Source organism: Oncorhynchus mykiss, chromosome 18, assembly GCF_057628025.1.
Source record: "Oncorhynchus mykiss isolate SJ-2025 chromosome 18, ASM5762802v1, whole genome shotgun sequence".
NCBI lineage: Eukaryota > Metazoa > Chordata > Actinopteri > Salmoniformes > Salmonidae > Oncorhynchus > Oncorhynchus mykiss.
Genome location: NC_143039.1, coordinates 55,853,561 through 55,876,114, shown reverse-complemented (window position 1 = coordinate 55,876,114; position 22,554 = coordinate 55,853,561). Strand labels below are relative to the sequence as shown.

The following is a 22,554-nucleotide window of genomic DNA, read 5'->3' as shown; positions in this document are numbered from 1 at the left end:
GCCAATCACTGACTGGGTTGCCATTCTTAGGTCACTGGCCTGGTCAATACAATACAGAGGAGTAATAAAATACTAGCATTTATTTATCTGCTCACACACACACACACACGACAGTGGTCTAGCAACCAAGCTGACAAGGCCGACGCCTCACGTCAATGTGAACTGAATTCACTGTACGGTGTTGAACTACATAGTGACATCTGACAAACAACATTTCATCTTGTTAAAAGGACACTCCCAAACCTGTCTGTCCCCTCCTTCCCATCACATAGGCCTACCTACAGTATCATCTTCCATACAGCAACTATTGGTCTTCATAACCACCTCATATCAGACAACAGGAGGAGTATGAGGCAGTAGGGATCATGTGGATGGAATGGTACCAAGAGCTACAGCTCTCTCCCTCCCTTTCTCCACACACACACACTTGAGTAACACACAAAGTATCTTCCTGGCTGGCGCTGCTGAGGCGAGGTAAGCAAACAGCTGAGGTAGAAAATAGGGAATCACAAAGCGTGGGCATCTGCCTCCCTACATCAGCCTCCATCACATTACACAGGAGCTCACTGAGTGGTGTGTGTGTGTGTGTGTGTGTGTGTGGCCTCCATCACATTTCAAAGCAGCTCACTTAGTGGTGTGTGTGTGTGGCCTCCATCACATTACACAGGAGCTCACTGAGTGGTGAGTGTCCTCCACCACATTACACAGGAGCTCACTTAGTGGTGGGTGTATGTGTGTGTGTGTGGCCTCCATCACATTACACAGGAGCTCACTTAGTGATGGAAACATCAGCTTGTTTTTTATAAAAACCAGTCGACCACCACCGCAATGAAATCAGTTAGAAGATCGAGAACCTTCGCTACCACTACCATTCTATCTACAGTGCAGTCGGAAAGTATTCACACCCCTCGACTTATCCACATTTTGTTATGTTACAGCTTCATTCAAAAATGTATTAAATGTTTTTCTTTTACCCCTCATCAATCTACACACAATACCCCATAATGACAAAGCAAAAACTGGTTTATACACATTTTTCCATCTCTCTCTACAGGACCACCCACCCAGGGTCTAGGCAGAGTGAGAGGGGGAGGTGGTAACCCATTGCCAGTCTGTTTTATAAGGGACACTCTCTGTTAAAGGCCCAGTGCAGTCACCATTTTGTATCATATTCTACAACAGCTGATGAAACTAACACTGTAAAAGTGTCAAAACATTTGATCAGTGTTATTTCCTGATAGTTGCTGGTTGAAAATAAAATCTACAGAGGACCGTCTAATCAGGAGTTTTGCATGGGCGTGAGTTTTGGCTTTCCATGGTGACATCAATATACAGTAAATTGGTTAATAGACCAATTTCAGTTGTCCCCTCCCCACTCAGACCACTCACAGACAGTCCTAGCAAAACTATTATTGCTTGAGAAATAGTTTGCCTAAAAGCTATTTTTGCTCATTTTAATGGAAATCTATTAGAGTAAGGTACTTAAATGTTACCCAGAAATGTTCAATATTGATAGAAAACCGGCAGCATCGGGCCTTTAAATGGAAGAAGACCTCCAGACGTCTTAAGAGGGCCAGATAGGCAGAAGGCTGGTGATACAGAGGAAGAAACAGGAGAGAAAGAGAGGAAGGAGGAGTTTAAGTGCTTGACAATAATAGCCTCTGTTCCGTTCTCTGAGATCCACAGAAGACAAAAGATATATCTCAAGCTTTATCTTGCAACTGAAATGTCACCTGAGCCTGGATTGTCCTGAGAGAAGTGAGTGAGTGGTACTGTAACTGGTCAGAGGTCACTGATGAAGTAAGACAGTCAATCAGCCACTTCACTGATAAAGAACCAGCCAGAGTCATTTCACAAAGTGTGTCGCCTACTGTCCACACCTTTCATTCTATGTATATTAGTCCAGTTGACCAGCTGGCCGTAATCAAACTGTTTACCAGGTGAGACATAGTGGTTGTTGAAAGGGCTACACCTACAAAAAAAAAAGGATTTTCAATGTTAGTCACTTCACTTCCTGTACTACAGGAGAGAAGTCCTGTCACTAGGGGGGAGATGGGGCTCTCTGTCATTGTCTGACAAACCCACCCATTAGACTGACAGCAGACTATGCAGACACTGTGACGTTGGTCTCCTGGATCATTGTCCCTCTAGTTCCAAGATTTATTTTGTGATGATAGAAGAAAGAACAGATGATGAAAGCACTCCATTTACCCCCACATATGTAAACAGACTTAAAGAAGCGCACACACACACACACACACACACAACAGAGGAACAGTTCAATCAATTGCTGTCTGGTCTCATTCCAAGCCAACGGCTTTACACAGAGCGTGCTTGTTTCCACCATTCATAAGTGGCATTTTTTATATTTTGTCACATGTTCATTTTCCCCTGCTGTCTGATGTTTGTCTGTCCCCAGCCTTGGGTATGTAGACCCCCTTTGCTTTTGTGTTTCTGTTGCAATTCCGTGTTACAATTTAGCCAACTGTTGTCAGACCATGTCTATGTTGTCTGCTTCATCCCAAGCCATTGGCTTCAGACAGAGCAGGCTTGTATACAGATTACGATTTTGATCCAGTTCTCTTTGTCAGACATCAAGACATCAATTTGTCCCTGTCTGGAGTTGTCTATCCCCAGACTGAACTTTATAAAACCCCTATTTGTATTCCTTTGCATTTCTGTGTTACAGACATTGTCTAGGCCTTCTGTCAGAGCTGTATGGGGAACTGAACTTGCTGAGCTGCTCAAATAAGACATCATGGTGCCCCAGGCTAACTTTTCCTATCTTGACATTTGTGTCTCCCAGGTTGACGCGATAAACAAACAAGAGAGATCTGAGGCAGGCTAAACTCTAATAATTATGGGGCCCGACTGCAAAAAAAAAAATCACTGCTCATAGCCCCCATGGAGATAGATGTCACAAAATATTTTACATTCTGCCTTCTTGCTCTGAAATCCCGACAGAAAACCATGGAGAAGCGGATGCAAACCCGTTTGGAGTGCCTGAGGGAGCAAGTATTTAAGAAAACCACCAACTGGGTCTAAATATGTACAATTCTGTTGGAGGATATCAACAATTGCCGCTTTTATAGAGCATTAGAATAGTCAGTTAGGCACAGTATGGTAGAACCCTGAGGCCAGTCCTGAGGTTGTTGGGACAAGCAGCCTGGCCTCATAAACTAGACATAACATAGTAAACGAAGATCTAGTACATTAAAATTATACTGAACAAAAATATAAACGCAACATGCAACAATTTCAATGATTTTACTGAGTTACAGTTCATATAATGGAAATCAGTCATTTGAAATCAATTCATTAGGCCCTAATCTATGGATTTCACATGATGGGCAGGTGCACAGCCATGGTTGGGCCTGGAAGGGCATAGGCCCAACCAATTAGGAGCCAGGCTCACCGACTTTGTTTTTCCCCACAAAAGGGCTTTAATAAAGACAGAAATACTACTCAGTTTCATTAGCTCTCCGGGTGGCTGGACTTAAACGATGATGAAGCCAGATGGTGATGAAGACAGATGTGTATGTCCTGGACTGGTGTGGTTACACCTGTCAGGTGGATGGATAATCTTGGCAAATGAGAAATGCTCACTAAAAGGGATGTAAACAAATTTGTGCACGAACTTTGAGGGAAATAAGGTTTGTATGCCAATGGAAATGTATCAGATCTTTTATTTTAGCTTGTGAACATGGAACTAACATATTTTTGTTCAGTATAGTATGACATGTTACATTTGGTGTGGTTACATAACACAGAAGGTTACTTAAGGCAAAAACTAAAGGGGGTAGGGTGGATGGGCATATAACGCGAACGTCTAGCAACCCAAAGGTTCCGTGTTCGAATCTCATCACAGACAACATTAGCATTTTAGTAACTTTTCAACTACTTAGCTTGTTGGCTAACCCTTCCCCAAACCTTAATATTTTTAGCTAACCCTTCCCCTAACCTTACCCTTTAACCTAACCCCTAACTTCTACCCTAGCTAATGTTAGCAAGCTAGCTGACGTTAGCATTAGCCACCTAGCCAAAGTTAGCCACAACAAATTTAAATTCGTAGCATATTGTACTTTTTTCAAATTCAGTGTACATTTTGCCATTTGGTAACATATCATACAAAATGTAATCATAACATATCATACACAATGGATGATGGACATCCACAAATTAATACATACGATACAAAATGGCTGCCGCTTTACGATCCTGGAACAAATTGTGCTATTGTGTATGTTTTTTCGCATTATTTGTAACTTATTTTGTACATAATGTTTCTGCCACCATGTCTTATGACCGAAAAGAGCTTACTCACCACGTACTGGAGGAATACTTTTTCTTCAACGAGACGAACGGCAAGGATTTACTTCAGACGACCGACAAGGTCCTCATCCCCGCCATTCCCAGGAGAAAGAGAAGGAGGTATCAAGGAAGAAGGTCCAGGTGCCATCTGTTGCCGAGAGGGTAATCTACCTATTAGCCAACGTACAATCAATCAATAACAAAATAGACAAACTACGATCACATATATCCTACCAACGGGAAAGAAAAAAACTGTAATATCTTACTGTGCCTTGCAAAAGTATTCATCCCCCTTGGCGTTTTTCCTATTTTATTGCATTACAACCTGTAATTTAAATTGATTTTAATTTGGATTTCATGTAATGGACATACACAAAATAGTCCAAATTGGCAAAGTGAAATGAGAAAAATAACTTGTTTCAAGAATTCTCTAAAATAAAAACAGAAAAGTGGTGTATGCATATGTGTATATATGAAGCCCCTAAATAAGATCTGGTGCAACCTTCAGAAGTCACATAATTAGTTAAATAAAGTCCACCTGTGTGCGATCTAAGTGTCACATGATCTGTCACATGATCTCAGTATGTATACACCTTTTCTGAAAGGCCCCAGAGTCTGCAACACCCCTAAGTGACACCACCAAGCAAGTCGCACCATGAAGACCAAGGAGCTCTCCAAACAGGTCAGGGACAAAGTTGTGGAGAAGTACAGGTCAGGGTTGGGTTAAAAAAACATATCTGAAACTTTGAACATCCCACGGAGCACCATTAAATCCATTATTAAAACATGGAAACAATATGGCACCACAACAAACCTGCCAAGAGAGGGCTGCCCACCAAAACTCACGGACCAGGCAAGGAGGGCATTAATCAGAGAGGCAACAAGACAACAAAGATAACATAACCCTGAAGGAGCTGCAAAGCTCCACAGCGGAGATTGGAGTATCTGTCCATATGACCACTTTAAGCCATACACTCCACAGAGCTGGGCTTTATGGAAGAGTGGCCAGAAAAAAAGCCATTGCTTAAAGAAAAAAAGAAGCAAACACATTTGGTGTTCGCCAAAAGGCATGTGGGAGACTCCCCAAACATATGGAAGAAGGTAATCTGGTCAGATGGGACTAAAATGTTGCTATTTGGCCATCAAGGGAAACACTATGTCTGGCGCAAACCCAACACCTATCATCACCCAGAGAACAACATCCTAAGCATACTGCTAAAGCGACACTCGAGTGGTTTAAGGGGAAACATTTAAATGTCTTAGAATGGCCTAGTCAAAGCCCAGACCTTAATCAAATTGAGAATCTGTATGACTTAAAGATTGCTGTACACCAGCGGAACCCAACCAACTTGAAGGAGCTGGAGCAGTTTTGCCTTGAAGAATGGGGAAAGAAATCCCAGTGTCTAGATGTGCCAAGCTTATAGAGACATACCCCAAGAGACTTGAAGCTGTAGTTCTGTTTTTTAGTCTTATTTCTTGTTTGTTTCACAATAAAAAAATATTTGAAGTGGTAGGCATGTGGTGTAAATCAAATGATACAAACTCCCCATGAATCTATTTTAATTCCAGGTTGTAAGGCAACAAAATAGGGGGTTTTAAGGGTTTTAAGCTTTCCTCCTGATTCCTGCTTAGAAGCAAAAACTAAAGCAGGAAGCACCAGTGACTCAGGACTGTTTTGCTAGCACAGACTGGAATATGTTCTGGGATTCTTCCGATGACATTGAGGAGTACACCACATCAGTCACATTTCTTCATCAATACGTGCATTGATGACGTCGTCCCCACAGTGATCGTACGTACATACTAGAGGTCGACCGATTAATCAGAATGGACGATTAATTAGGGCCGATTTCAATCAGAAATCTGTATTTTTGGACACCGATTTGGCCGATTTATATATATATATATTTTTTACACCTTTATTTAACTAGGCAAGTCAGTTAAGAACACATTCTTATTTTCAATGACGGCCTAGGAACGGTGGGTTAACTGCCTTGTTCAGGGGCAGAACGACAGATTTTTACCTTGTCAGCTCGGGGATTCAATCTTGCAACCTTACAGTTAACTAGTCCAACACTCTAACCACCTGCTTCACATTGCACTCCACGAGGAGACTGCCTGTTACGCGAATGCAGTAAGATGCCAAGGTGAGTTGCTAGCTAGCATTAAACTTATCTTATAAAAAATAATCAATCAATCAATCATAATCACTAGTTAACTACACATGGTTGATGATATTACTAGTTTATCTAGCGTGTCCTGCGTTGCATATAATCGATGCAGTGCGCATTCGCAAAAAAGGACTGTCGTTGGTCCAACGCGTACCTAACCATAAACATCAATGCCTTTCTTAAAATCAATACACAAGTATATACATTTAAACCTGCATATTTAGTTAATATTGCCTGCTAACATGAATTTCTTTTAACTAGGGAAATGGTGTCACTTCTCTTGCAACAGAGTCAAGGTATATGCAGCAGTTTGGGCCACCTGGCTCATTGCTAACTGTGTGAAGACTACTTCTTCCTAACAAAAACAGCCAACTTCGCCAAACGGGGGATGATTTAACAAAAGCGTATTTGCGAAAAAAGCACAATCGTTGCACGACTGTACCTAACCATAAGCATCAATGCCTTTCTTAAACTCAATACACAGAAGTATATATTTTTAAACCTGCATATTTAGCTAAAATAAATCCAGGTTAGCAGACAATATTAACCAGGTGAAATTGTGTCACTTCTCTTGCGTTCATTGCATGCAGAGTCAGGGTATATGCAACAGTTTGGGCCGCTTGGCTCGTTGCGAACTAATTTGCCAGAATTTTACGGAATTTTGACATAACATTGACGGTTGTGCAATGTAACAGGAATATTTAGACTTGTGGATGCCACCCATTAGATAAAATACAGAATGGTTCCGTATTTCACTGAAAGAATAAACGTCTTGTTTTCGAGATGATAGTTTTTGGATTCGACCATATTACTGACCTAAGGCTCGTATTTCTGTGTGTTATTATGTTATAATTAAGTCTATAATTTGATAGAGCAGTCTGACTGAGCGGTGGTAGGCAGCAGCAGGCTCGTAAGCATTCATTCAAACAGCACTTTTGTGCGTTTTGCCAGCAGCTCTTCGCTTTGCTTCAAGCATTGCGCTGTTTATGACTTCAAGCCTATCAACTCCCGAGATTAGGCTGGTGTAACCGATGTGAAATGGCTAGCTAGTTAGCGGGGTGCGCACTAATAGCATTTCAAACGTCACTCGCTCTGAGACTTGGAGTAGTTGTTCCACTTGCTCTGCATGGGTAACGCTGCTTCAAGGGACGGAAGCTATACTGTTACACTGGCAATACTAAAGTGCCTATAAGAACATCCAATAGTCAAAGGTATATGAAATAAAAATCGTATAGAGAGAAATAGTCCTATAATTCCTATAATAACTACAACCTAAAACTTCTTACCTGGGAATATTGAAGACTCATGTTAAAAGACTCACTTGCTCTGCATGGGTAACGCATGGGTAACGCTGCTTCAAGGGTGGCTGTTGTCGATGTGTTCCTGGTTCGAGCCCAGGTAGGGGCGAGGATAGGGACGGAAGCTATACTGTTACACTGGCAATACTAAAGTGCCTATAAGAACATCCAATAGTCAAAGGTATATGAAATAAAAATCGTATAGCGAGAAATAGTCCTATAATTCCTATAATAACTACAACCTAAAACTTCTTACCTGGGAATATTGAAGACTCATGTTAAAAGGAACCACCAGCTTTCATATGTTCTCATGTTCTGAGAAAGGAACTTAAACGTTAGCTTTCTTACATGGCACATATTGCACTTTTTACTTTCTTCTCCAACACTTTGTTTTTGCATTATTTAAACCAAATTGAACATGTTTCATTATTTATTTGAGGCTAAATTGATTTTATTGATGTATTATATTAAGTTAAAGTAAGTGTTCCTTCAGTACTGTTGTAATGGGCAACGGCTTTTTTTGGTCCTCCAATAATCGGTATCGGTATCGGCGTTGAAAAATCCTAATCGGTCGACCTCTAGTACATACCCCAACCAGGAGCCATGGATTACAGTCAACATCCGCAATGAGCTAAAGGCTAGAGCTGCTGCTTTCAAGGAGTGGGATTCTAGCCCGGAAGCTTGTAAGAAATCCCGCTATGTCCTCCGACGTACCATTAAACAGGCAAAGCTTCAACACAGGACTAAGATTGAATTGTACTACAACGGCTCCGACGCTCGTCGGATGTGGCAGGGCTTGCAAACTATTACAGACTACAATGGGAAGCACAGTCGCAAGCTGCCCAGTCACACGAGCCTACCAGACAAGCTAAATTACTTCTATGCTCACCTCGAGGCAAATAACACTGAAGTATGCATGTTCTGGACAACTGTGTGATTATGCTCTCCCTAGCCAATGTGAGTAAGACCTTTAAACAGGTGAACATTCACAAGGCCGCAGGGCCAGACGGATTCTCAGGACGTGTACTTCAAGCATGTGCTGACCAACTGGCAAGTGTCTTCACTGACATTTTCAACCTGTCCGTCTGTAATACCAACATGTTTCAAGCAGACCACCATAGTCCCTGTGCCCAAGAACACTAAGGTAACCTGCCTAAATGACTACTGACCCGTAGCACTCACGTCTTTAGCCATAAAGTGCTTTGAAAGGCTGGTTATGGCTCACATCAACACCATTATCCCAGAAACCCTAGACCCACATCAATTTGCATACCACCCCAACAGATCCACAGATGATGCAATCTCTATTGCACTCCACACTGCCCTTTCCCACCTGGACAAAAGGAACACTTATGTGAGAATGCTATTCATTGACTACAGCTCGTGTTCAACACCATAGTGCCCTCAAAGCTCATCAATAAGCTAAGGACACTGGGACTGAACACCTTCCTCTGCAACTGGATCCTGGACTTCCTGAGGAGCCGCCCCTAGGGGGTAAGGGTAGGTAATAACACATCCACCATGCTCATCAACACGGGGCCCCTCTGGGGTGCGTGCTCAGTCCCCTCCTGTACTCCCTGTTCACACACGACTGCATGGCCAGGCATGACTCCAACACCATCATCAAGTTTGCCGATGACACAACAGTGCTAGGCCTGATCACCAACAACGATGAGACAGCCTACAGGGAGGAGGTCAGTGACCTGACCGTGTGGTGCCAGAACAACAACCTGTCCCTCAACGTGATCAAGACAAAGGAGATGATTGTACCGGTACCCCCTGAATATAGCCTCTCTACTGTTATTTTACTGCTGCTGTTTAATTATTAGTTCATTTCATTTTTCTATTTTTTACTTATCTATTTTTTTCTTAACTTTTTAAAGCATTGTTAGTTAAGGGCTTGTAAGTAAGCATTTCACTGTTGTATTCTGCGCATGTGACAAATAAAATTTGATTTGAAAAAAAAAATCGGACTTACATACGTAAAATGACAAAATGCTCTGAGACCAGGTTGTATACATTGGAAAAGCGCTGAAAGCTTTGCTTCATCAGCCCTAACGAAGGCTCTCCATGTGCTCATCTAAAAGTGATAGACTTGTAGGCCACTATATCAAACAATAAAAATATATATATTTAATGATTATTTAAACGATAGGCCTAATCTACCTGCACATTCTCAGTCATTCCATTCTAAATGATTGTATTGCCATAGAAAGACCACGGTAGAAACCACTGCTGGCTCGGCCTTTAGGTGTCCAATGGGCTTATTATTGCGCATATATTTGACAATTGCTGTTTAGGAACGAATCAATTTTGCCGATATCTGACCTAGGCTAATTCAGAGCTACAATTTCTAGATAAAAAGCATGTTGACGCATTACTCCATAGCCTATATTGGATTTCCATTTTTTTTTTTTTTACGTATGACTGTGTGACATTGCAGCCTATAACTATTCCTCCCACATCCCATACAGGTGGTTATGATGTGCAACAATATAACAACAATGTAGCCTATCTTTCTCCATCTCCAGTAGGCTACTAGAAGCACTCACCCTCACCAACTGGATCAGTGCGCGTGTCAAGGAAAAGCAGCGAGTCCAAAGTTATGACAACCCACACACCATCCTCCTCTCCGCGGGGCAAAAATGAAATTATACCGCAGTGTGGTGTTTCCTTTTCTTACAACAGAATAACCAGATCAATTAACACCGACATCGGTCAACGGCATCTTCTTTGGAGCGGGTTTCACGTTCTTCTTGTGGCTCACTGTACGCTTGCAGCGCAATTTAAAAGACCGTACCAATATTTCTGAAAGCAGGGGCGCACAATGCGTACAGGTTTTCTAAACGTTAACAAAGGTGATATCCTAATTATTTTGTGCATTAGATAAAACATATTGAAAATATTATGTATTATTTTGATTATACAAAGTTATGGCCAATAATAAACATTATCATCCACCCAAAATGGTACTGGCGCAATTTTGTCCAATAGCGGAAATGAGAGAATGTGGTTTGTGTTTCGGGAACTATCTGGGGTCCTTATCGGATGGTGCTTGACCATGATAACCAACAGGTCTGATAATGGCGTACTAAACTACCTGTTTACGCAGGTCTTCAAGTTTTGTTGATAAGGGGGGTAATGAATGGGCTAATAATCATATAATTAATAAAGGATGAATTAGGCCTAATGAGAACCTTCTTTAGAGGGCATAGTGTGAGATGTTATTATGTCAGCATTACATTCTTAACTTACATGCTATTCATTATGTCACTCAGACTGTGCATTCTACTTACTTCAATAAATGATTTATATTATCAAGCAAGCCAACACGTCTTAGGCTAGTATGAATTTGCTACTTTGATTAGCCAACCAAAATGCCCAAGGGGAAATCCCACCCATGTCATATATGTTTTACATATTATCTGTCTGATAACCTTGCAACCCAGAACCAATGATAACAATCTTTCACCAGAGACTAGATCTGCATCCCAAATTGCACCTCATTCATTAGTGTACTACTTTTGACCAGAGCCCTGTGGGCCCTGATCAGAAGTAGTGGACTATATAGGGAATCAAATCAAATCAGATTGTATTAGTCACATGCGCTGAATACAACAGTGAACAGTGAAATGCTTACTTATAAGCCCCTAACCAACAATGCAGTTTAAAAAATATAAATAAGATTAAGAAAAAAGTAGTTAAAGAGCAGCATTAAAATAACAATAGTGAGACTACATACAGGGGGTACCGGTACAGAGTCAATGTGCGGGGGCACCGGTTAGTCAAGGTAATTGAGGTAATATGTACATGTACAGTTGAAGTGGGAAGTTTACATACACCTGAGCCAAATACATTTAAACTCAGTTTTTTGACAATTCCTGACATTTAATCCTAGAAAAACTTCCCTGTCTTAGGTCAGTTAGGATCACCACTTTATTTCAAGAATGTGAAATATCAGAATAATAGTAGAGAGAATAATTTATTTCATCGCATTCTCAGTGGGTCAGAAGTTTACATACACTCAATTAGTATTTGGTAGCATTGCCTTTAAATTGTTTAACTTGGGTCAAACACTTCGGGTAGCCTTCCACAACCTTCCCACAATAAGTTGGTGTGAATTTTGTCCCATTCCTCCTGACAGAGCTGGTGTAACCGAGTCAGGTTTGTAGGCCTCCTTGCTCGCACACAGTTTTTCAGATCTGCCCCAAAAAAATTCTATAGGATTGGGGTCAGGGCTTTGTGATGGCCACTCCAATACCTTGACTTTGTTGTCCTTAAGCCATTTTTCCACAACTTTGGAAGCATGCTTGGGTTCATTGACCATTTGGAAGACCCATTTGCGACCAAGCTTTAACTTCCTGACTGATGTCTTGAGATGTTGCTTCAATATATCCACATCATTTTCCATCTTCATGATGCCATTTATTTTGTGAAGTGCACCAGTCCCTCCTGTAAGCAAAGCAACCCCACAACAGGATGCTGCCAACCCCGTGCTTCACGGTTGGGATGGTGTTCTTCTGCTTGCAAGCCTCCCCATTTTTCCTCCAAACATAATGATGGGCATTATGACCAAACAGTTCTATTTTTGTTTCATCAGACCAGAGGACATTTCTCCAAAAAGTATGGTCTTTGTCCCCATGTGCAGTTGCAAACCGTGGGTGGCTTTTTTACAGCGGTTTTGGAGCAGTGGCTTCTTCCTTGCTGAGCGGCCATCCAGGTTGTGTTGATATAGGACTCGTTTTACTGTGGATAGGGATACTTTTGTACCTGTTTCCTCCAGGGTCCTTTTCTGTTGTTCTGGGATTGATTTGCACTTTTCGCACCAAAGTACGTTAATCTCTAGGAGGCAAAACGCGTCTCCTTCTTGAGCGGTATGATGGATGCGTGGTCCCATGGTGTTTATACTTGCGTACTATTGTTTGTACAGATGAACGTGATACCTTCAGGCATTTGGAAATTGTTCCCAAGGATGAATCAGACTTGTGGAGGTCTACAAATGTTTTTCTGTGTTCTTGGCTAATTTTTCTTTTGATTTTCCCATGATGTCAAGCAAAGAAGCAGAGTTTAAAGGTAGGCCTTGAAATACATCCTCATGTACACCTCCAATTGACTCAAATTATGTCAATTAGCAATGTCAATCAGAAGCTTCTAAAGCCATGACATCATTTTATGGAATTTTCCAAGCTTTTTGAAGGCACAGTCAACTTAGTGTAAGTAAACTTCTGACCCACTGGAATTGTGATACAGGGAATTATAAGTGAAATAATCTGTCTGTAAACAATTGTTGAAAAATAACTTGTGTCATGAACAAAGTAGATGTCCTAAACGACTTGCCAAAACTATAGTTTGTCAACAAGAAATTTCTGGAGTAGTTGAAAAACAAATTTTAATGACTCAAGTGTATGTAAACTTTCGACTTTAACTGTAGGTAAGAGTTATTAAAGTGACAATGCATAGATAACAACAGAGAGTAGCAGCAGTGTAAAAGAGGAGGGGGGGAGGAGGCAATGCAAATAGTCTGGGTAGCCATTTGATTAGATGTTCAGCAGTCTTATGGCTTGGGTGTAGAAGCTGTTTGGAAGCCTCTTGGACCTAGACTTGGCGCTCCGGTACCACTTGCCATGCGGTAGCAGAGAGAACAGTCACTGACTGGGGTGGCTGGAGTCTTTGACAATTTCTAGGGCCTTCCTCTAACACTGCCTGGTTCTATACCAGGCCCTTGATGGAAGGAAGCTTGGCCCCAGTAATGTACTGGGCCGTACGGACTACCCTCTTTAGTACCTTGCGGTCGGAGGTATAGCAGTTGCCATACCAGGCAGTGATGCAACCATGCTCTCAATGGTGCAGCTGTAGAAACTTTTGAGGATCTGAGGACCCATGCAAAATCTTTTCAGTCTCCTGAGGGGGAATATGTTTTGTTGTGCCCTCTTCACAACTGTCTTGGTGTGTTTGGACCATGTTAGTTTGTTGATGATGTGGACTCCAAGGAACTTGAAACTCTGAAACCTGCTCCACTACAGCCCCGTCGATGAGAATGGGGGCGTGCTCGGTCCTCCTTTTCCTGTAGTCCAATTATCTCCTTTGTCTTGATCACGTTGATGGAGAGGTTGTTGTTCTGGCGCCACATGGCCAGGTCTCTGACCTCTCCTCCCTATAGGCTGTCTCGCGTTGTCAGTGATCAGGCCTACCACTGTTGAGTCGTCTACAAACTTAATGATGGTGTTGGAGTCGTACCTGGCCATGCAGTCATGAGTGAACAGGGAGTACAGGAGGGGACTGAGCACGCACCCCTGAGGGGCGTGCTGTTGAGGATGAGCGTGGCGGATGTGTTGTTACGTACCCTTACCATCTGGGGGCGGCCCGTTAGGAAGTCCGGGATCCAGTTGCAGAGGGAGGTGTTTAGTCCCAGGCTCCTCAGCTAAATGATTAGCTTTGAGGGCACTATGGTGTTGAACACGAGCTGTCGTCAATTAATAGCATTCTCACATAGGTGTTCCCTTTGTTCAGTTTGGAAAGGTCAGTGTTGTGTGCAATAGTGATTGCATCATCTGTGGATCTGTTTGGGCGGTACGCAAATTGGAGTGGGTCTAGGGTTTCTGGGATAATGGTGTTGATGTGAGCCATGACGAGCCTTTCAAAGCACATCATGGCTAAAGACATGAGTGCTACGGTTTGGTAGTAATTTAGGCAGGTTACCTTAGTTTTCTTGGGCACAGGGACTATGGTGGTCTGCTTAAAACATGTTGGTATTACAGACTTGGACAGGGAGAGGTTGAAAATGTCAGTGAAACACTTGCCAGTTGGTCAGCGCAGGCTCGGAGCACACGTCCTGGTACTCTGTCTGGCCCTGCGGACTTGTGAATGTTGACCTGTTTAAAGGTCTTACTCACAACGGCTGCGGTGAGCATGATCACACAGTTGTCCAGAACAGCTGGTGCTTTCATGCATGTTTCAGTGTTATTTGCCTCGAAGCGAGCGTAGAAGTAGTTTAGCTCATCTGGTAGGCTTGTGTCACTGGGCAGCTCTCGTCTGTGCTTCCCTTTGTAGTCTGCAATGGTTTGCAAGCCCTGCCACATCCGACAAGCGTCAAAGCCAGTGTAGTACAGTTCGATCTTAGTCCTGTATTGACACTTTGCCTGTTTGATGGTTCGTCGGAGGGCATAGCAGGATTTCTTATAATCTTCCGGGTTAGAGTCCTTCTCCTTGAAAGCGGCAGCTCTTGCCTTTAGCTCAGTGCGGATGTTGTCTTTAATCCATGGCTTCTGGTTGGGGTATGTACGTACAGTCACTGTGGGGACGGTGTCATCAAAGCACTTATTGATGAAGCCAATGACTGATATGGTGTACTCCTCAATGCCATCGGAAGAATCCCGGAACATATTCCATAATGTGCTAGCAAAACAGTCCTGTAGCTTAGCATCTGATTCATCTGACCATTTTTTATTGACAGTGTCACCGGTGCTTCCTGCTTTAATTGTTGCTTGTAAGTAGGAATCAGGAGGATATAATTATGGTCAGATTTGCCAAATGGAGGGCGAAGGAGAGCTTTGTACCCATCTCTGTGTGCCAATTTAAATGCACCCTACTTAGTTAGAGTAAGAAGGAATGATGCACAACAGAGTGCAGTGATATTAGCATCATTCTAGAGTGATATCAAACTGAGAAAATAAATAAAGATTCAGCTTTTTTTCAGAAGTCTAATGCGGTTTTGCATCTTGCAGAAAAAAATAGTTATCTATTGATTCCTGGATGAAGCAGGTCTTTCACCTTTGCCTGCAATGGTCTGGTGCAACGTTCAATGAACTCCTGAGTCTCTCTCTGTCTCTCTCTCCCCCTCTCCCGTCGCTCTCTCGCTTACTCTCGCTCTCTCTGACGAGGATGCTATTGTGCCAGATGGAGGTAAAAGACCCTAACTGTTTAGCACTTGGAGTCTGACCTTCAATCTACAGATAAGTTATTCTCATACATCTTTTCACTCCTTAGTCAACTGTCTGTATCTTTGCGGAAAGGGAAGGTTAAAGGCCCAGTGCAGTCAAAAATGAGAAATAGTAGAAAAATATAGTAAAAACAGGTCAGTGTGAGGTTGGAATGATACTGTGAAAATAATGATAATGCCCTTCGAGTTTAAGAGCTGTTTGAAAAGACCTGCCTGAAATGTCCGCCTGTTTTGGTGGGATGGAGTTTTGGCCAGCATAAATTTGTTAATAAGAAAGAGAGTTCCTAACTTCTTTGCCAATAACATCTATGTCATGGTCGTCATATAGAGGAGATCAAGGCGCAGAGTGGTAAGCGTACATCTTCTTTAATGAAAGCGAGACCACTGAACCAACTATACAAAACAATCAACCGAACAGTGACGCTAATATGAGAAGTGCAGAACAGGCAACTTAACATAGACTAACAACCCACAAAATACCAACGGAATATGGCTACCTAAATATGGTCCCCAACCAGAGACAACGATAAACAGCTGCCTCTGATTGAGAATCAATCTAGGCAACCATAGACATATAAACACCTAGATACACAAAAACCCCTAGACATACAAAAAACCCTAGACAATACAAAAACTAAACAAACCACCCTCGTCACACCCTGACCTAACCAAAATAATAAAGAAAACAAAGATAACTAAGGTCAGGGCGTGACATTCTAGGTGTATTTAAAAATGTACCATTTTAATTTAAAACAATCACAGTAAGGTACTTAATTGTTAACCAGATTAGTTATTTGATATTGATGTAAAAACTGATACATTGGACCTTAAATCTCTCTCTGTGTCCCCAACTTTCTCTCCCTCTCTCTCTCTTCCTCACAGCATGAAAATGGACTGCAGATATGCAGATTTTAAAGACAGGTAAGCAACATGGATTTTTCAGTTGAGTAAGGAATCTGGAACTAAAAGGTTGTTAAAAACTTCTTGTGGCTGCAGGGGCAGTATTGAGTAGCTTGGATGAAAGGTGCCCAGAGGTGCCCAGAGTAAACTGCCTGATCCTCAGTCACAGTTGCTAATATATGCATATTATTATTAGTATTGGATAGAAAACACTCTGAAGTTTCTAAAACTGTTTGAATGATGTCTGTGAGTATAACAGAACTCATATGGCAGGCAAAAACCTGAGAAGAAATCCAAACAGGAAGTGAAAAATCAGAGGTTGGTCGATTTTCAGCCCAGCCCCTATTGAATTCACAGTGGGATATGAATGAAGTTGCACTTCCTAGTGCTTCCACTAGATGTCAACCGTCTTTAGAAACTTGAATGAGGCTTCTACTGTGTTGTGTGGCTGAATGGGAGCTCAATGAGCCAGGTGTCTGGCAGAGAGCCACGGGCTGGTCACGCGCAATTCACATGATAGCGACCTGCATTCCTTGGCTTCTCTACACACAAAGGAATTCTCCGGTTGGAACTTAATTGAAGATTTATGATAACACCCTAAAGATTGATTCTATACTTAGTTTGACAAGTTTCTTCGACCTGTAATATTACTTTTTGAAGTTTTCGTCCGACGTTCGGATTGACCTGCACGAGCATCTGGATTTGTGTACTAAACGCTCTAACAAAAGTAGCTACTTGGACATAAATAATGGATATTATCGAACAAATCAAGCATTTATTGTGGAACTAGGATTCATGGGAATGCATGCTGATGAAGATCATCAAAAGTAAGGGAATATTTATAATGTGATTTCTGATTTCTGTTGACTCCAACATGGGGGATAATTTTATTTATTTTCTGAGCGCAGTCTCAGATTATTGCATGGTTTGCTTTTTCCGTAAAGTTTTTTTGAAATCTGACACAGCGGTTGCATTAAGGAGAGGTATATCTATAATTCCATGTGTATAACTTGTATTTTCATCAACATTTATGATGAGTATTTCTGTTGAATTGATGTGGCTATGCAAAATCACTGGATGTTTTTGGAACTAGTGAATGTATCGTGCCAATGTAAACTCAGTTTTTTTATACAAAATATACATGTATTGTGTAACATGAAGTCCTATGAGTGTCATCTGATGAAGATCATCAAAGGTTAGTGATTAATTTAATCTCTAATTGTGTTTTTTGTGACTCCTCTCTTTGGCTGGAAAAATGGCTGGGTTTCTCAGTGAGTTGGTGGTCACCTAACATAATCGTTTGTGGTGCTTTCACTGTAAAGCCTATTTGAAATTGGACACTGTGGTGGGATTAACAACAAGATTACCCTTAAAACGGTATAAGATACATGCATGTTTGAGGAATTGTAATTATGAGATTTCTGTTGTTTTGAATTTGGCGCCCTGCACTTTCACTGGCTGTTGTCATATCATCCCGTTAACGGGATTGCAGCCCTAAGTCGTTTTTAATGTCCCGTGGTTGTTTATCAGTTCCAAAGTCTTGGAGACGTGCCCTTCATAATCAACCCTCTTCGATTAAGTATCTACGGTGTTTGGCTATAACCTAATCTGTCAAACATGGAGACAATGTGCAAGGTATTGATACTGTTTGGGGGTTACATTAGGCAGTGTAAGTCATATCATGACAAGAAAAAAACTTTTGTTTAATTTCTAGCTGTGGTGAAAATGTCTGTCTATTTATTTGCCTGCCCAATTAGATTTATTTTTCAGTTGAGTAAGGAATCTGGAACTAGCTGCTACAGAGGACTTAACTACTCTAACAACATAACATTTGTCAAGTGCAAACAAGTCCAACTGGGGTAAATGGACCGTGGTTTACTACTGATGCTGCTCCCTAGTGATGTTGAATATTCAGGGAAAGAGGTGATTTTCAAATTTGACTAACTGTACAAGATTGAACAATAAGCTTGAAGATAATTGATATTCTGCACAAATATTTATGATTGGTCAGAATGTGAGCCTACTTCAGTATTCAATTATTCAACGCATCAGCAGCTTATTACTCCAGAAGTTGGATCACAGACATCCATGGACCAATCACAAAAGGCTGTTCCTGATTTTTCCGACATGCCCTATTACTGCTTGCACCGCGTCGGAGGAAATGACACATTATAGTCACAGAACGTCTTGACTTTTTGGTAGTAATGGGAAACCGAAGTTTCCTGAAGCCTTCATGGCTTTCACCAAACTGCGCAGAAAAACGGTTCATTACTCAAAGCTTTTAACGCAATGCACGTCAGTGACATCTGTTGGTCAGGAATAAACATCATGTTTGATGCTTATAATATACGTTTCTCCCCCTACATTCATCAAAACTTAGTGACGCAATGGATAAGTGTGAATTTTAAAAACTGAAGTTAGTTTGAATGTGGGCTTCCTGTCCAGTGGCAGAACTAGAGTTTTATACATGGGGTGGCCAAGGCTACGTCAGGGTGTCCATAGACCATGACAGACAATTAGTGTGTAACCATAACCTGGCATCGAAGGAGCATGAATGAATCCTATGATTGCTGATTGGAGGTAGAATTGATAATTCACTTAACCCGGAGTTCTTCAATGTGGCAGATAGTGTGGTCCAAAAGGGTCACTTCACTAGAATACTTTAATATACTATGAATAGTCTCTACCTTAGAACTGCAGCTCAATTTCGTTCTCTCTCTCAGTACTGTACTACACACACACACTGTACTGTACTGTACTCACATACTGGAGAGACTTGGGTCACTCATGAATATATAAATCTGGGTCTGTAGGTGTTGAACATCCAAAGTATTTTCAGAAAATAAATCTCAAGCACCAAGGAAATAAGATAGCATTTGTGTGCTACAAAAATTGCATAGTTTATTTACAAAAAAGTACATTTACAACAAACAAAAAAACACACTGCAATTTGACATACTAGGTATCAAGCAGAAATGGACTTGAAAAATAATAATACGTTTGGTGCCCATCGATATTGCAAACGTATAATATCATATTTATGCTCATATATATTATGTTAACTAATAGCAAAGAAAAGTTGTGGAATTGTCCTAATCAAGACCAAATTATATCTGTGTGACATGATACCCTTTGGATTTATGATTTTAGAATGTCAGTGTACTAGCTAGTACACAGTGCAGGTTTTAATCACGACCAGAGGGACCATCTAAGCACCAAATTATCCTAGGATGATTTAAAACAGCATCATTCTGAGGTTCTGGTGAGAACTGGCAAAATGTTTCACAAACTCATCCATGTTGAGGGAGTGTGTCCTCCTTGACTCAACACTGAGAATTCCGAGGTGACTTAACCTGTCATCAACCATTGTTGTCCTAAGGTGGGTTTAAATCCATTTTATAGCTGAGAAGGTTCTCTCGCAAGAAGCACTGCTGACTGCTGTAACAAGAGAAATCTTACAAAGTCAAAGTAGCTAGTTGAAGACCTCTTTATAAGGTTCTAGAAACACAACCAAGTCAAGGAGAGTAGACGGTCTGTCCCTTCCACTTTTCTCTCTCCTATCAAGAAGTCGCTTGGTTTGATGAACCTCATGTTTGAGGTCCTCTAAATCTGACTCAAAGGTCTGAGCAAAGGCAAACAGAGGCTCCTCATTCAAGAATGTTGTCCTCTTTGGGTTAAGGGACTGGACCCCTTGCATTATCTCAAATTCTTCTTTGAAAAACACCTCTGCAGCTCAGCTGTGAGACTGTCAAGCACCTGATAAAAGATTGCTCTTTGGAAGCTCTCACCATCCCGTTGGTCACTATTTTTCTGTCCTACAGTGCTCATCATCAATGAGTCGTGAAATCTTAAGCTTGTTTTAGGCTGTCTTTTACACACTGTTTGCACAATTATTTTGCAGTGCTCTGCAATCTCTTTCCATAGTTCTCCATAGTAACTCTCACTTCTGTAGTCCTGTAATGTGTCTGTAAGGGCACCTACTAGATCTACAGCCCTTGCTAGGTCAAGAGAGCTTGATTGGAGCATGTCAGAAAGACATTTGGCATCACCAAGCACTTTACAAAAGGTAACCAAAATCCCTATGAAATGTAAATCTATCTGAGAAAGAAGGCCCCTTGCGTCCACTGATCTACCACCACTATTTTCAAGTGTGATATCCTGTAGCACTCTAAGAACGGCTGGAAGCCTGTCCCTCAGATTACGGCATGCCATGTATCTGCATGCCCACCTTAGATCTGTAAGTCAATCAATCATATGTATTTATAAAGCCCTTTTTACGTCAGCCGATGTCACAAAGTGCTGTACAGAAACTCAGCCTAAAACCTCAAACGGCAAGCAATGAGGATGTAGAAGCACGGTGGCTAGGAAAAACTCCCTAGAAAGGCAGAAAACTAGGAAGAAACCTAGAGAGGAACCAGGCTCTGAGAGGTGGCCAGTCCTCTTCTGGCCGTGCCGGGTGGAGATTATAACAGTACATGGCCAAGATGTTCAAATGTTCATAGATGACCAGCAGGGTCAAATAATAACAATCACAGTGGTTGTAGAGGGTGCAACAGGTCAGCACCTCAGGAGTAAATGTTACTTGCTTTTCATAGCCGATCATTCAGTTAGAGACAACGGGTGCTGTAGAGAGAGAGTGCCGAAAACAGCAGGTCCGGGATAAGGCAGAACAGGTCAGGGTTCCATAGCCGCAGGCAGTACAGTCTCTGTAGTTCCCTGGGCTGCTGCTGTGGATACAGCTCTTTCTGAACTGCCAGCTACTTGAGATGAACATACGAGCCAGAAACAAGGTTATAAAGCTTCTGCAGGTGAGCAAAAAAGTTAACTGCCTCAGGCACTGATTTTACAGCATCGACAAGAACCAAATTCAAACAATGTGCATTACAGTGCACATAAAATGCAAATCTTACACTGTTTTTAATCCGTGCAGACACACCAGAATGCTTTCCGCTCATGACGAATGCACTGTCATAGCCTTGCCCCACACGATTATTTCTGTAGTCCAGACCATGTTTTTCAAGGCAATCAATTATCATTTTTGTGAGACCTGCTGCATCTAAGCTTTCAGCTGACTGAAAGTGTAAAAAGGATGGCCCCATTGTAACAGTACCTCACAACTAAAGACATTTGTTATTTTTTCTTTAAATCTTTGGTTTCATTACAATTACACTAAAAACTTCACTTTCTTTTACTTCTCTCATTATTTCACTTTGTACCATCTCAGCTAAGCCCTCAAGAACTTCATTTTGGATTTGGTGGCTTGTGCACTTACCATTGCCACATGCATTCATCCTTTTCTCTATGAGAGGGTCATGCTTTGCTATTTCTTCTAAGATTGTCAAAATATTACCCTTGTGAGAGTCATCCGACTCTCGATGACCTCTGCGCAATATTCTGAGTGGCAGTTAATAGGAGCACATGTGCGATTGTTTTAATGTAAGTACAGTTTTCCTCCACTCTCATTTATGACATCTAACATTGATGAGTTGCTGTCAATAGCCCTTTGATGCTGATTCCAAGCATACATAGCATTGATATGATGCTCTGCCTTTGAATGGAGGTTCAAACCAGAATCTTTAAACGGCGCCTTTTTCCAGTTACAAAACCCTGACTGTGATGTGAAGGCAGATTAAGGTGTATTGGGCAGAGAAAAATGCCTACAGGCGAAACAATAAGTAGAATCTTGACTTACAGAATATTCAAGCCATAAATTGTCCTTATACCAGGAACTGTTGAAAGCCCTTTTCCTAGTACTATGCTGAGTTCTGGGAAATGTTTTCAAACACAGCTGTACAGGACCATCTTCTTTGGATCTTGAAATGTCTGAAATACACGTAAAAGAATGTGTCATATCTCTATGAAAATGTATAATTAAGTTGCTAACTAAAATGTGTCGTTTAAAGTATTGGCCTGGCCTCCCATTGTGTCCTTTTGG

General features: G+C 41.5%; 1 protein-coding gene across 2 annotated transcripts in view; it reads right to left on the bottom strand.

Annotated features, from left to right (window-relative positions):
• LOC110496404 (cAMP-dependent protein kinase inhibitor beta) overlaps positions 1 to 22,554 on the bottom strand; it is a 120,207-nt gene that overhangs the window by 25,407 nt on the left and 72,246 nt on the right. Inside the window, exons 1-2 of one of the 2 annotated variants that reach the window (XM_090208827.1) lie at positions 10,333 to 10,584; positions 4,325 to 4,482 (exon numbers count right to left, since the gene is read on the bottom strand). The exons of the other annotated variant lie outside the window; for it this stretch is intronic. The gene's annotated coding sequence lies outside the window, so the exon portion shown is untranslated. Of the gene's footprint in view, positions 1 to 4,324; positions 4,483 to 10,332; positions 10,585 to 22,554 lie in introns of those variants that run through there. 2 annotated transcript variants of the gene reach the window in all.